Source organism: Fukomys damarensis, unplaced genomic scaffold, assembly GCF_012274545.1.
Source record: "Fukomys damarensis isolate Sample0158 unplaced genomic scaffold, DMR_v1.0_HiC HiC_scaffold_16, whole genome shotgun sequence".
NCBI lineage: Eukaryota > Metazoa > Chordata > Mammalia > Rodentia > Bathyergidae > Fukomys > Fukomys damarensis.
The window spans coordinates 27,858,771-27,873,096 of record NW_022900928.1 but is presented as its reverse complement, the minus strand read 5'-3'; positions in this window follow the sequence as shown (position 1 = coordinate 27,873,096).

The following is a 14,326-nucleotide window of genomic DNA, read 5'->3' as shown; positions in this document are numbered from 1 at the left end:
AACTTTACCGGTGCTGTCAACTTTGGAAAAAGTTATCCCAACTTACTGTGTTGAGTTGGCATTGTACAGAAATGGACAGCCATATTGGTCTAGAAATGTATATTTTTTATTTTTATTTTTCCATTTGTACAGGGGTAACGCATTGTACTAAATATGTAAGGTCATATCTACATGGGTTTTATTATAGAAACTAATAAAGTATTCTCTAAATAATGAAAAAAAGAATAAGACACTACAAGAGCAAGAAGCAATTTAAATATGTTGAGACCATTTTCATCTTCAGAATTAAGGATTATTTTAATCTTACATCATTGCCTTTTCTCTTTTACTTTCCTTTTTAGTTTTATTTTAAGATTCCCTATTTTTAATGTTCATACAGAGATTTATTTAACTGAAATACCAAATAGTTTCTCTGGTATGAAAAACTATAATAGTACACAGGATCCTAATGAGACAATTATTAATGTGAAATAGGAAGTAAAGGGCTAAAGGTGTAGGGAAAGTGGGAAGGGTGGGAGAAAGGTAATAAGGGAGAGGAAAAAAATATGAGAAACTGAAAAAATGGAAATAAAGTGTTTGTAAATGGGGAGGGGAGGAGGGGGTGAAAGGAGGGCAGGGACAAGGGGAAAAAGTGAGAATCAAGACCTATTATGTAAAGGTACAGAGTCCCAATGATGAATGTGACTGTATTGTATACCTAGATTGTACCAATAAATTCAATAAAAAGAAAAAAGAATTCTAAAGTTCTTCCCAAATGAACTGGTATTAACTGAAGCAAAGTGTGCTAAGTCCAAGTCTAGGGTTGTTCTGAAACCAACAAAGATTTTGAGGGGTAAGTAATTAAGAGGAGGCTGATAGATCTATGAAAGCAATAAACTAAACCACAGGTACATTATTTTATCAGATAAAACCAGGGAGAATCAGAGAAAAGGCCCTATTAGGGTCATTATGAACCTTGGAGAGTGGTTTTAAAATCTAGTCCTGAAAATAGGGTGAGGCAGAAGAATCACTGTGAGTTCAAGGCTAGCCTGATCTACATAGTGAGTTGAAATCCAGCCTGAACTGCATAGGGAGACCTTATCTCAAAAAAACAAAACAAACAAAAAATCTAGTCCTGAAAATTAGGCTGTAGAGCAATTTATGCCACAGCGTATTGGTGGAAAAAATGAGCAAGCAATCAGCAAACAATTAATGGAGACTATCAGCTGGGTGTCACACCATATGGAGTAGACAGTTTAACAAAGAGGTCAGGGAAAGAGACAAAGACTTCAGCTAAAACCACTGTTATCCCAGGGTAACTGTTCAATTGCACAGCGGTTCATGCAAAGCATTCAGCAAGATGTCTGGCCTGCCACAAATGTTTGATAAATGTTAGTGATGCCTATCATTATTAAGCAACTCAAATGATCTCATATTCTCTGTGCTCAAAAATGTTCTTTATTGTAACATGTGATTGATTATAAACCAAACCATAAATTTGAGGTAGGAGATTAGGGCTGGAGCAACCCAGTTAAACAAGTAGGCAAAACCTGCCACTCACAGAGACTTAGGACATGTGTGCAGAACGCAGTGCTCAAGAGGACTCTGCAGCTCTTGAGCACTTCACAAAAAACCAATTAGAAAGTACTATTTTCAAGTACTATTTTTCATTTACATCTGGCACAACACCAAGGCAGTCTTCCAATGGGGAAGTTTAAATCTGGTGCTAGAACAAATGAGTTTTTGATAGGACAACTGACCCGATGCTTTATTTTCATAAGGGGAGGCCAATCCATGAATTCTATATACAAAAGACCCCTCTCTCTTATCCTCAGGGCTCCTGTGAGCCTGTCCACCAGCCCACTCTCACTCTCCATCTCCAAAAAATGTATATACCTGCTACCTTTTCTGTGTGTCTTCTTCAATTGTATTTAGGACACCAGAAACCAGGAAGAATTCCCCTGGGACCCACCACCCAGTAACAGATTTAATACTAGTTTATCATTAAACATATGGGAAGGCAGTACAATTTAATGGTTTAAAATGCAGGAGCTAAAGACACATCATGTCTGTTTTAGTGACTTTTAATAAGTTAACTTCTCTCAGCTCAGTTTCATTCAGAAATAACTGCTCAATAAATATTCTCGTTAATATATTCACCAATTAGAACATGCAACATTTTTCAGCAGGAAGAGTTGAAAGGCCCAGCAAAAAATGGGGAAAATTTCATTTAGACAGAACTCCAAAATCTTTGTAGAAAGCCTTGCTTGTATCTTTGAGTTGAGTAATGATCTGTGTGTGTGCATGTGAGAAAACTTACTAAGGCCGGTAAAAGAACCAGGCAGGCAAGTGGACAGGCTGCAATGCTCAGTACCATCCAGGCATAGGGTATATTCCAACCAGCCAGACTGGAAAACTTGCATTTCACAGGCCACTGAATTAGGAGTCTTTATTAAGTAACAGAAATAATTAGCCCTAGAATGAGCATTAATCTAAATCCATCTAAAAAGCCATATAGTCAAGAACAAAGAGAATCAAACTGTTGCTAATTAATTTAAGCATTTTTCAGAATAACACTAAAGAGTATCTATAAGAATATGAAAGTATTGGGCCAGGGATGTAGCTCAACAGAACTTTTCCTGCCTGGCAAGTGCAAGGTCCTGAGTTTGAATTCCTGATACCAAAAAAAGAAAATATCCTGGATTCAAAAGATAGAACTCACAGTGTCTGACATCAAAGGAGAGATTAGGAGACAAGCAAAGAGGCAGACAAACGTGCTCACAATGAGAACAATCCACTGACTTAAATTTACTCAAAACCGACACAGAATTATAGAGGACACTGAAATGGTTATTATCACTGTATTTCACATGCTCAAAAGTTAAAAGAAACATAGAAATATAAAAGACACCCAAATCAAACTTTTAGAAATGAATATCTCAATGTTAGTGATAACAAATACATTAGATGAGATTAATTATGGGTAAGGCATACCAAACAAAAGACTAGTGAATTTCTAATCATAGAAATATAAACTATATCAAATGAAAAGCAGGAATAAAACTGGACTGAGAATATTATTAATGAATAGAGCTAAGAGCATGAATGAGCTTCAGGATAACTTTAAAGTCTAGCATTATAGCACATGCAATTGGAGTTCCCAAAGAAGAGAAAGGGGGGCCAGGGATTTAGCTCAGTGGTTCCACTGCCTGCCTCACAAGCACAAGTACCCAAGTTCGAGCCCTGGTATCAAAAAAAAAAAAAGAAAATCAAATCATAAGGGGAAAAAAATGAGAACAGACCTGTCATGTAAAGGCACAAGTTCCCAATGATGAATGTAACTGTACTGTATACCTAAAATGTACCAATAAACTCAATGAAGAAAAAAAAAATAAAGACACTAAAAGCACAAAAAAAAATAAAAGAGACAGGGGATTTTAAAAAACTGAAGAAATAACAGTTTAAATTTTTTAAAAATTTGACTAAGGGCCAGGGATTTAGCTCAGTGGCACCATACCTGCCTGGCAAATGCAAGGTCATGAGCTCAATCCCTGGTACCAAAAAAAAAAAAAAAAAAAAACACAAAAAAAACTCAACATACAAAACTGAAAGACTTCATCACCACAAGACAAGCATGGCAAGAAATGCTACACATAGTTCTTCAGTAAAAAGGAAAATAAGCCAGATGTAATCCCAGCAATTGAGAGGCTGAGGCAGGAGGACTACTGGCGAGCTCAAGGCCACCCTGAATCACATACTGAGATCCTTTTTCACACACAAACACATGCACACGCACACACACACACACACACACACACATCCTTATTACACAAATCCTCAGTTTGTAAACTTACTTCTTTCTATGATTCTAGTCACAAACCAAATTGGTTGTGAACCAAATCAAATTCAATGGTTAGGTACCACTCTTTCAAAGAAAGAGATATAAGTAACAAAAATTACAAGGCAAGATAAAGTTACCTTGATAATAATTTAAAGATAAAATGTGTTCTGGGTACAGTGGCACTTGCCTGTGAACCCATGATTCTGGGAGGCTAAGGCAGGAGGACTCCAAGTTCCAGCTCAGAATGGGCAACTTACAAATTTAGCAACACCCTTTCTAAAAAAAAAATGTGTTGGAGGTATAACTTAGCATGAATACCCTAGGTTCAATCTCCAGTACCATAAAAATAAATAAATAGGTTGACAGCAATTAGCATGAGAGAGAAGAGGAGAAGTGGAAGTATATTAATTTTCTGACATATCATATATGAAATAGCATAACTTAAAAATAGACAATGAAAGTTAAAGATATATGCTCTAAACTAAAATATCACTAAAAAATCAAAAGTGATATAACTAGTAAGCTAACAAAGGGGATAAAATGGACTTGACAGAGATTAGGGCACGGCAAAGGTGGCTGGGGATGTGGGTGTCACCTGTTAATGACAAGATTCTGGAACACGTGCACAGAATGGTTCCCAAAGCCTCGCACATAGACTTCTTATGAGAATGGCAGCAGGTTTTCAACATTATGGCCTAGACCTGATGTCAGCCTGAGGTGCGAGATCCTAGCATTGCCTCACCGGACCCATATGTAGAAGTTCTTGTGGGTTTCCTCAAGATTTGGACAGTATAAAGGGACACAGATGCCACAAAGAGCTTGCCATCTTACCTTTCCTCACAATAACCTGCCCTGCTCTCTCTAGGGTGTTCTTTTATCTTATCTTTTCCTCTTTTATTTGGCCCAGTCACACTCTGCAGAGCAAGTTTCTCTCTCACTCTTCACTTTCATTTTGTCAAATAAACTTTGCCACTGCTTTCTGCTCATTTCATTCAATTCTTTGTTCAAGATGAGAAGAACCTGGAATCTAAGTCCAGAAGGAGAGATGAGCAACCTAGAACCTGGTAACATTTAATTGGCAAGCCACTTTTAGAAAGAGATAACCAATTACATTTTGGTGAGCCAGCCAGGAGATCTGGATAACAGAATCAAAAAAAAATTTTTTTTAATTGTACTTAAAAAAAGAAAAGAATTAGGGACTGGGCATGGTGGTGCACACCTATAGTCTCAGCACTCAGGAAGCTGAGGCAAGAGGATTGCCATGAGTTCAAGGCCAGTGTGGGCTACCTAATGAGTTCAAGGCCAGCTTTGAGACTCTATCTTAAAAAATAAAATTAAGTAAATAGATAAATAAGAACAAGGGAGAAAGATTCAACTTTCACAATCTTGTCTTCATTGATGAGCATGGCATTGAAACATGACTGTGTTACTTTTTTTCACCTTGTTAAAATTCATTAATATGTACTACAAAAAATGTAACTTCAAGAAGTATTCTGCTGTGCAGGGAATGGTGGCACACATCTATACAGTGATCCTAGCACTTAGGAGGCCAAGGCAGGAGGATCATCTTGTTCAAGGCCAGCCTGGGCTACCTAGCGAGTTCAAGGACAGCTCGAACTACATAGCAAGCCTCTGTCTCAAAACAAACAAACAATAACAAAGAAGTACCCTTGCTGCAAGAAGTTTAATCTGACCAAAGGTCTCATACTGATGCTCTAGCTACAAAAAAAGTACAGAATGTTAAAGTCAGATAGAACTTCATCAAACACCCATTCCACACACACCCTTACCCTGTTTTACAGACTGTGAAGTCCAGAGACCAGAAATGATTTTTCCAAATCAGACACTCCATTCGCAGAACAGGAGCTGGAGCCCAAGTCTCCTGGCTCCATTCAATTCTATTCAATGTAACAAACACCTAAGTGGGTCCCTGGGGACCCAACCAAGGAAAAGGAGTGGTGGGGTTTTTCTGGGAAGAGGCTTTAGAAGTGGGTAACTTTACTGGGTGGGAGCTCAGTGCCAGGGAATATTCAATTGTTCCTAGACAGCCAATAATCTGTACCATGCCCACCCCACAGCAGGTGTGTGTCGTGGGTAAACCGACCCTGAATGATACAAGCTAGATGAAATTCCTGAAACCCATGAGACCAAGCAAAATGTATGAACAAGCACAGGAGGAGAGCTTAATGCTGATAGAATTTTCAAATACAGGGAGGATTTTCACAGGTGGAGACGCAGAGTCAGAGTCATGCGTGTGCAATGGTCACAGCAAAGGTAATTTGCACATCTGAGTTACGTTTGAACCCCAGTTCAGCTATTTGAGCAAATTCCCTTCTCTGTGCTTACTTGTTGAGCTGTAAAATTTAGATAACCATCTGTGTGCAGAATTGTTGGGAGGCTTAAAGGAGACAAAGTAAGAAATGTGCCTAATATTAATGGTAGCTGTTAGACCTATTATTGTATTCCAGGCACTTACCCAATTAATCCTCACAACCTTGAGGGGTAAAGTATTATTGGCATAATTCTTTCTTTTTTGTTGTTGTTGTTTAGGTTTTGGTTTTTTGACAGAGTCTTGCTATGTAATTTATGCTGGCCTTAAGCTCACTATGTAGCCCAGGCTGGCCTTGAACTTGTGTTGATCCTCCTACCTCAGCCTCCTGAGTGGTGGGATTACAGGTGTGTGCCACCGTGCCTGACTGGCATGACTTTTTTACAGATTAGGAAGCTGGAGCTTGGAGAGAAGGAGGACTTTACCTAAGTTGTTTAGTAAACACTGGAAATGCATCAACCACATGGCTAAAGCAGAGTCCATATTGGAAAGCAGTAAAGTACCCATCAGCTGTACTTTCCCTGAAAGAGGTGCACCTTGTTTGGGAACTATGTGATAGTTTATGACTCATCTCTTTGGAGGTCATTTTGACCTAAAGTGGCAGTAGGAAAGACTCCTATTCAACTCAAGAAGTTCTGAACAGTGAAGATTGTTCAACAGTTAACAGTGTTTCTCAAACTCAAGTGATGGACGAGCCTCTGTTTAAAATGCTTAAAGACTCACCCCAAAGTTAAATTATTTTTATTTTAATACCACTTCCATATTTATAAGCAGGTAATTCAGTATAAATTCCTTGTATTTGTGGCTGTTCTGAAACTCTAAAGCAAGACCAATGGGAAATAACCAAACTGCTAACCCTATAAAATGTAAATAAATATTTCAATTTAATATGGCAGAAGTCACTGCTGAAAGTCAATTGTTATTTGTAACCTGACTATGGTACATATTAGTCTGGCAGAAGTTCTTTTGAGACTTGGTATGCCCATAGCTCTGTGCACTGCAGGCACCTCCCACTGCATTATCACTAAATAAAACAGACCATTTAAAAGTGTTCATAGGCAATTGCCAAGCACATAAAAATATACTAACCCAGAAAGGGATCTACAAACTTGGATTGGAGAAACTTTGACTTAATCATCTCCAAAATCCTGGGCCATCTTTCACATGAAAAGCTGAGCAGTCAGGATCAAAAACTCAGCACCAACAATGAATTAGAGGGGCAGAGTTTTAAGAAAGGAAGATGGTTTATTTGTAAGGAAAAGGAAAAAGAAAACAGAGACAAGCTGTCCTAGAGAGAAAGGATGGGGAATCTGGATGGATACCCACGGGGCTTTTGTTCCCAGCTTCTTTTACTAGGTTTTAGGGACCATCCCTCCTAGGTGAGTAGCTGGAACTTGTCACAGTCTGATTGGCTGTCTGAGTTATTTTGGATGAGTTCCAGGCCAAAATTGGAGGTGGGGAAGAGCAGCTATCTTAGTTTTCTTGCACCTGGCTTCCTCTGTGCTCTGCCTATCAGATCTCCCTCTGGGCTTTGATGTGAGTTTTTATACCATTTGTGTTATCTGGTACCTTTCTGTATCTAATTTTCTCCTCTCTCTACCCTTGTCCTTTTAATTGCTCCCAGAGGAATTCCTCTAGTAAAAATTTAACTCCTTCTAGTCAGGATTAGCCTAAAAGCCTAATGAGGCTCTTATTCTATTCCTTCCCTGCCTAGACCCCTTTCTGTATCTAATTTTCTCCTCTCTCTACCCTTGTCCTTTTAATTGCTCCCAGAGGAATTCCTCTAGTAAAAATTTAACTCCTTCTAGTCAGGATTAGCCTAAAAGCCTAATGAGGCTCTTATTCTATTCCTTCCCTGCCTATAGACCCCTTTCTCTATAGTATGAATACTAATAAAGAAAATGAATGAATGAGCAATTCAACCTCTCAGATTCTCTTTCAGTTCTGGGATATTGAGGTCTATTATCCAGTTCAGCATTTTCTCTCCTCTCCCTAGCTCCCACTTTTGTCTCTGCAAGGGCTTAAAATGGAACATTTATCCCTAGAGACAGAAGCATCCTCGGGTCTCTTGGTGCATGCCCTCATTTCCATTTATGAAACAGCTGATGGGCAGCGAGGCAAAGTGACTTGCTCCTGGACACTCAGCTTGGTTATAAGCATGCTAGGCCAGAAGCCATGTGCCTTGATAATCACTTCAGTGTTTCTTCCAGGACACTGTCTAGGTATTATTTATTCATTTATGTAGGTTTGGTCAGGGTCACCACGCGGGAAAGCAATGTTCTGTGTGACCTCACCTCCCACATGGCAGTGTTTTGAGAACAAATTGGATTCTCACGGTTCTCCCAATGGTGGCAGGGTGCCCACTGTCAGGCGAGGTATTTTTCATACTGAACAAGAAACAAAGATAGCATCAGTCCTCATTTGTAATTTCCCCAAAGCAGCTGGACTCTAAAAACTCTTTGTTTCCCTCTTCAGCTTATAATACTACCCTCGTCCTTGGTAAACTACAGCAAGAAAGTGGAGTTATTTTTTTTTTAATCTGTACTTATTTATGTATGCTTTTATTTCCAGGTGCATTTATTTTTGCAACATAGGCCAATATGGACATCCTGCATCTCCCACCCCTCTTCCTCCTTAGACATTTCACTTCTCCCCCATGGCCAAAAACACCAGTGTCATCCCGAACACCCGGACATCCTTCTTCCTTCCAGGCAGGGAAGCAGCCAGCATCCTCATGTCTGGCCTTCCCAGGGGGCCCTGGCTTTGACCTCACAACTGCTAGACCCTCATTCAACATTTAATCACTTCCTCTCTCAACACCCTGCCTGCTGTCCTTTACCCTGTCTCTTGGCCATGGCCTTGGAACGCAGGTGGAGAGAAATCCAGAAGGGAAGAAGGAGGAGATGCAAGCCCTTGGTCAAATATTATTATAATAATATATAATAAATTATGTAATACATAATTATATTTATGTATTGAAGCAAATTTATAACAATTATAAACACATTAAAATTATATTTTGTTTCATCATGTAAACCACTACTACTTGTAGTTTTCATCATTCCTTAAAGCAACATTAAGTCTTTAATCAGTTATCATGCTTCACACATGCTACAACTAGACCTTTATATTAAATAAATGTAAGAATAGTAGGAATTGTTTAATATTGCAAAATATGTATGAATTCCCATGCAGATACCAGGCAATTCCTGAGTTCCTCTCAGATCACAAATTAAAATAAACAAGAAAACAGATTCTGCTATTCTGGAAAATGGTCCCTCATTATACACTCACACTGAAAGAAAAGATTTCACAGGACCAGTTAGTTGACATGTTTTATCTCTTACCCAAAAGCTCTTGCCACCCAAATGCTCCTGTATCCCAGATCAGTGGCCACTTCTCATGTGGCCAGCATACAGTCCACTGACCTCAGTCAAGGAATGGAAATGTCTATATGTGTGATTGAGAGAGTAGTGGTTACACATGTGTATACATCCATCCAAGCTGCTCAAACTAGGTACTTACATATATTCCTTTTTTTTTGGTAAGTATTTAGGGTGTTTTGTGTACTTGGGGCAAGATTCAAAGTATGTCTCTGGGGCCTGATTAGGGTTAGGTAAGAAATGTGAAGTGGATGGGACATACAGTGCCAGTGCTGACTACCAGCTCCTGAGTGTCAGAGGAATTAAAGAGTGTGTGTGTGTGTGTGTGTGCGTGTGTGCTGCTATATAAGGCTCCTAAGGCACAGAACCTAAGGAAAGATTCTGTCTTGTCCAGGACCGTGGATGGTATTGCTTCCTTGATTCCTGCTTTTTTCTCACTTCCCATAACCAATCTGTAAGCAGGTCTTATGGATTCTACTTCCAATATATATTTTGAATTTCTCTTCTTGCTCCATATCCACTGCCACCTCCCCTAGCCTAGGCAGCCATCTTTTCTACAACATCTTTCTAACTGGCTTTCCTGCTTCCACTTTTGCCCTCGTCCAGCCTGTTTGCCACAAAGTAGCCAGTATGATCTTATAATGTAAATAGCATAGTGTCACCGTCTTGCTTAAAATCTCTCAGTGGCCTTCCCTTTGCTCTGCAGATAAAGACCAATTACCTTAAAGTGACCTCTAGGGCTCTCCATGACCTGGACTCTGTGAAGTTCTCTGGGCTCACTTCACACCAGCCTCACCCTTTTTCTCTCATTTTTTTCTGTCTGCCACTCTAAGCCTTCACACAGGCTCTTCTCTCTGCCTGGAATGTTCTCCCAGCTGACAATGGCTTGTTCTTCAGCCACCTCAGGGAGGCCTCTCTGTGGACACTATCTCATGTTACTCTCCCATTTTGTTCTCTATCACAATACTTTGTTTCATGATGTACTTGACTGCCAACAGGTTTGTGGGCTCCCACCTGACACAGGAAAAAACTATTATATTCAATGTACTTTTAGCACCTACTTCAGCATTTTGCACAATGAAAGAACTTAATAAATACTATTGGACAAGTGGATGTTTTAAAACTGTAGGGTGGCACAGACAGGCTGGAGTTTTGAAAGATTTCTGGCTGCAGTATGGAAAGAGAAAGAAATAAAGGGGAACAAATTGGAGGGAAGTGGCTGCCATCTCACTGGACCAACTTTCACTGTTGAGAGTTAATGATTTAAAAAAAACGGTTTTAGGATGACTCTCATGTGGCCTACAGGGTGAGAACTCTGTTCTAATTCCTCCAAATCCATACTCTGAAAAGAAGGGCCGGAAGTACAGATCAAGAGGAGGCCATGAGCTAAGCATGCACAAAGCCTTGGGTTTGATCTTAGCACCATTTTTAAAAAAAGAAGAAGAAGAAGAGAAAGAGCCATCAAATCTTTTCTGGATGAATTCAAGTCAGAGAAAAAAGGAAAAGAATTAGTAATGGTGGTGTTTACCTGTAATCCCAGCACTTGGGAGGCTGAGACAAGAGGAATGCTAGAGTTCAAGCCAGCCTGAGCTACATAGTGAGTCCAAGGCCAGCCTGAATTACATAGCAAGACCCTATCTCAAACAAAACTTTTAAAAAAATTTATCACTAGCTATTTTTTAGAGTAGTTTCAGGTTTACAAAAAAAATTGAGCAGAAATCACAGGGAGTTCATGTTTCCCTTTTCACTTTTATACTTCCTTAACCCTCAGTTTCCTTTACCCTTAACATCTTTTTTTTAAAATAAGATGCTTATCCTAAGCATCTTATTTTAGTGTGACACACCTGCTATAAGTAATGAACAAATATCAATAGGACTTATCAACAAAAGTCCGTAGTTTAGGGCTCATCCTTGTGTTGTATAGTTTGATGTGTTTTGCCAAATGCATCATGTATATTTACACCTCCACTACAGTTTATTACACAGCATAATTTTACTCCTCTAAGAATCTTACATTCTACTTTTCATCCCTTTTCCCCAACTACCACCAACTCCTAGCAACCATTGAGTTTTGACAAAATTTAACTGTGATAAAATAACATAACATGCTGGGTGAGGTGGTGCATGCCTGTTATCTGAGAACTCTGGGAGGCTTAGGCAGGAGGATCCCAAGTTCATGCCCAGCCTGGGTAATTTAGCAAGACCCTGTGTCCAAAAAAGCATTTTTTAAAACAGGCCAGGGACTTAGCTCAGGAGACTATTGTAAAGTATGTTCTTCTGTAGTGTTAAGCATATTTACACTAGTGTGCAATCTCCGGAACTTTTTCACCTTGCAAAACAGAAACTTTTACTCATTAGACACCTTCCCATGCCTCCCCGCAGCCTCCCACTGACAGGCCCTGTTAACCTCCATTAAAAAAAAGATAGAGGGCCGGGGATTTAGCTCAATGGTTCCACAGCCTGCCTCACAAGTGCAAGGACCCGAGTTTGATCCCCACTACCAAAAAAAAAAAAAAAAAGATAGATATATAGATATTTATCTAGTTATTCATTTATCTGTCAATCATTTATCCAAAAAACATTTACTGCATAGTACTTTGTGCTAAACCACAGGATGTGTGCTATAGGATACCTTAGGCCAGTGATTTAGCTCAGTGGCGCTGCCACCTGCCTCACAAGTGCAAGGTCCCAAGTTTGATCCCTGGTACCAATAAACAAACAAACAAACAAAAAAGGGCCTTGATTAAGTTCAAGGACTCTGGAGCCCTATCACTCAGATTTGAATCTTTTCCCAGTCATTTCTAGTAATCCAGTGGTAAGCAATTTACTCAGTCTGAGCCTTGGGGTTCTTATCTGTGAAATAACAATATGACCACTTACTTTGTGGATGTTAGATAAATGCATTGATGATTTCAAAGCTTTCAGAGTGCCCAGTACGTCATAAGGGCTGCCTGCTAGCTAGTAATTTGTTTTCAGGGTACAGGAATGAGATGGTAGTATGGGGGGGTAGATAATGACCCCCAACTCAAAATAACCAAGGCAGAATAGTGTCTGCACAGGTAGAATTTGCTGATGGAAGGGTGAGGGAGTCCAAGTGGAGGAAGCAATCTCTTGAGCTGAGCATTGTGGTTTGAGTTTAGATTTGATTCATCATGCTATGGGTTGAACACTTCTTAGGATGACGATAGGCAAATATCAGTCTTCATGTCCTGAAAGTTTGGGATCATGAGGCACCTGTACGCCACCTTGACCTCATGCTTCCTTTTTTGAGACTCTTGGTAAAAAGCCTCAGCTCAGGGCATACAGCAAATTATTTAACAAATCATTTTTTCACTCTGCAAATATTTACTAAGAACTTACTGGGTGCCAGGATTTAGGCTAGATGGGGACCCACGAATAAAATATTACCTACTCCAAAGAAGCTCATATTTTCAAATAAATAATGATGGAGACAGAACATGAACCCAGATCCCTGGACTCCCTGCATAAGACTTCTGCTTCATGGCAAAACAAATCTTAGGCTGCAGCACTGTGGTAATCTTTTATAGGAACAAAATCATTTGAGTTACTTTTCCTACCTCAGAAATAGTTATAGCTTCAGGTGCCCTGGAACAGGACCTCATATAATCCAACCAGTTTCTCTCAGAGCCCAAGGCTATCTGAATGCTGTTTATTTTTCAAATCACAGCACTGCCATAGATGACTCACAATGACTTTTGTGATCTGCTTTGAAACCTACATTGCTTATGTTTGCCCAAGCTAGTCTGTCACTCTCCCCAATTTCTTGGTCTTCAGCATCATTCTGGTTTTGTTTGCCCTCTCCTCATTTTGTGTCCCACACTCCCCTTTAGCTGGGGTCTATTCCCCAGCTACAGAAGGATTAGTTAATGTTTCTGTTTGAGCACCCACGCACCTTCAGCCCCACAAATTACGCACAGGTCCTAGCCACACCCTCTGTGCAGGGGCTGCCTTCCTGTTGAGAAGGGGGTCTAGGGAGAGAGATTATACCCACCCTGGTTCCTTGTCTCAGCTAGTGGCCTCATCTAAAAAAAAAAAAAAAAAAAAAAAAAAAAAAAGCAGATTTACTTAAATGACACTCCAACTGTCACTCAGCATATGCTGTAGTCCAGCTCTCCTTTAAGTACCCAGCCAGTCATTCCCCTAGCTTCTGGCAGTGGGTTGCTGACTCCCGCCTGAATTAGTTCCACTTGCTCTGGAACCTGCCCTCCCTTCAAAAGGAACCAGCCTTGCCAAAAGTTACTGCGCCTTCCCAGATATATGTAGTTTGTAAACACTGATCTGGTCAGCAAGGATATCAACTTCTGCCCCCATTGGTCATACCAGCCTCAGAGCATTCTTTGGATCCAGCTAAAGCCTGATTAAAATGTTCGGTGCTTTTATTGCTGTCTTACACGCGCTGAAGTATTGCTCTCGTTGCTGTAAGAATATAAGCTCACCAGGACCTATTTTAAACTCATCTACTGTACTATTCTATCATATACCGTATCATATACTGAAGTATTTATCATAACATTGCACATACTAAGCTCTGGCTGTTGAACGACTGGGTTACGCGAACTTTGCACTGGGTCTCGGTGGTGCTGTGAATCAACTCAGGGCTCTGAGTATGCCAGAGAAATGCTCTACCACTGAGCCACATGCCCAACCAGGGCCCGCTCTTAGGAGCATACCACCTGTAAGAAGCTTCTACCAAGCTTGGCTAGGGGAGGCTCGGGGCGTGGCCCTGAGTCCCCGCCCCCAAGCCCAGGCAGAGGGCGGAGCCCGACTACACCG